The sequence below is a fragment of the Schistocerca nitens genome, chromosome 7, assembly GCF_023898315.1.
Source record: "Schistocerca nitens isolate TAMUIC-IGC-003100 chromosome 7, iqSchNite1.1, whole genome shotgun sequence".
Lineage (NCBI taxonomy): Eukaryota > Metazoa > Arthropoda > Insecta > Orthoptera > Acrididae > Schistocerca > Schistocerca nitens.
The window spans coordinates 308,791,788-308,794,287 of NC_064620.1; positions in this window are offsets into that span (position 1 = coordinate 308,791,788).

The window sequence follows — 2,500 nt, forward strand, 5'->3', positions numbered from 1 at the left end:
CTATACATGCTGAACGTCTGTGCACACAATGTCAACCACACGTCACCCACACACTCCATCACCCACTAGTCTATGCCTGTAACAGACGCAGACACAACATCTAAGTACCAGCATGGAACAACATCCAGTGCATCCTCTCGGCCACAGTACACCATCCACACTATGATAACCAGACCGGGACGTCGAACCAGAAAACTGAATATCCCACTCTTCCTACAACCACCATTGCTCAGATACGCCACCAACACCCACACATGTCCTACACAGGGGTGCACCCAACAGCACCACACTGCCGCATCTCACAGCACATAAACAATGGCAGGAATGAAAGACACAGGTGTGCCACTCCTTTGCCACAAACACAGAACGGGCGCGCCACCTGCCATGAGCCACAAGTGCAACTGACGTGACATATCTGATAGTGCCTCAGGCGTCCACTTACTACCATCACTATCAACGAACCTCGCCACCCCACCCCCCCCCCACACACACCATCCCTTAACCCAACTTCTGCCTTAACCTAACCCAACTTCTGCCTTAACCTAACCCAACTTCTGCCTTAACCTAACCCAACTTCTGCCTTAACCTAACCCAACTTCTGCCTTAACCTAACCCAACTTCTGCCTTAACCTAACCCAACTTCTGCCTTAACCTAACCCAACTTCTGCCTTAACCTAACCCAACTTCTGCCTTAACCTAACCCAAGTTGCGCCTTAACCTAACCCAAGTTGCGCCTTAACCTAACCCAAGTTGCGCCTTAACCTAACCCAAGTTGCGCCTTAACCTAACCCAAGTTGCGCCTTAACCTAACCCAAGTTGCGCCTTAACCTAACCCAAGTTGCGCCTTAACCTAACCCAAGTTGCGCCTTAACCTAACCCAAGTTGCGCCTTAACCTAACCCAACTTCTGCCTTAACCTAACCCAACTTCTGCCTTAACCTAACCCAACTTCTGCCTTAACCTAACCCAACTTCTGCCTTAACCTAACCCAAGTTGCGCCTTAACCTAACCCAAGTTGCGCCTTAACCTAACCCAAGTTGCGCCTTAACCTAACCCAAGTTGCGCCTTAACCTAACCCAAGTTGCGCCTTAACCTAACCCAAGTTGCGCCTTAACCTAACCCAAGTTGCGCCTTAACCTAACCCAAGTTGCGCCTTAACCTAACCCAAGTTGCGCCTTAACCTAACCCAAGTTGCGCCCTAACCTAACCCACGTTGCGCCCTAACCTAACCCACGTTGCGCCTTAACCTAACCCACGTTGCGCCCTAACCTAACCCACGTTGCGCCCTAACCTAACCTACGTTGCGCCCTAACCTAACCTACGTTGCGCCCTAACCTAACCTACGTTGCGCCCTAACCTAACCTACGTTGCGCCCTAACCTAACCTACGTTGCGCCCTAACCTAACCTACGTTGCGCCCTAACCTAACCTACGTTGGGCCCTAACCTAACCCACGTTGCGCCCTAACCTAACCCACGTTGCGCCCTAACCTAACCCACGTTGCGCCCAAACCTAACCCACGTTGCGCCCTAACCTAACCCACGTTGCGCCCTAACCTAACCTACGTTGCGCCCTAACCTAACCTACGTTGCGCCCTAACCTAACCTACGTTGCGCCCTAACCTAACCTACGTTGCGCCCTAACCTAACCTACGTTGCGCCCTAACCTAACCTACGTTGCGCCCTAACCTAACCTACGTTGGGCCCTAACCTAACCCACGTTGCGCCCTAACCTAACCCACGTTGCGCCCTAACCTAACCCACGTTGCGCCCAAACCTAACCCACGTTGCGCCCTAACCTAACCCACGTTGCGCCCTAACCTAACCCACGTTGCGCCTTAACCTGCCCTGTAATTGTTAGTTATATGAATCTAGGAATTCGTGTAGCGTTGCCTAATTGCAACCATCTCAACATAGTTCACTTCGCGCACACTGTGGTGTTCTGCGTATTGATTCATTTTACGGTGCGTACCCTCACATCTTGCGAGTGTTGCTTACTTTCCACATGGTCCCGCTATCCACTGTATTGTGTACTGCAATAGGACGTATATCGCCCCCGCCCCCCCCCCCCCCCTCCCCTCCTGTCACCTCTAGCTCGTCGGTCAGGAGTTCGCGTGTTGAATGCGCTTCGCAGCTGTGCAATGGCATTCGCATACGTACGCTGGCCACCTTCCACGTGTTCTTTCGTGCACACGTCGCAGCGTGTATGTATGCTGATGGAGTGCGTCGTGACACACAACATCCAGGCATGCAAGACTCGTAGAAGTCGCAAATGTAGATGGATGTCTACGTTTGCTGCCCAAGTTACGCAAATGAACTGGAAATCCGTTGTTGCGCGGTTGTTCGCGCTGGAGGTGAATCGTTGATATCGACGATCGGTACAGGTATTAACCGGTTGCTTCAGCGACACCCGTCATACCCACGAACGTGAGTGGGCATGTGGGTATGAAGCGATACGCGGCGGTGGCTGGGTGGGACCGTCCCCGGCCGGTGAGGGGGGGGC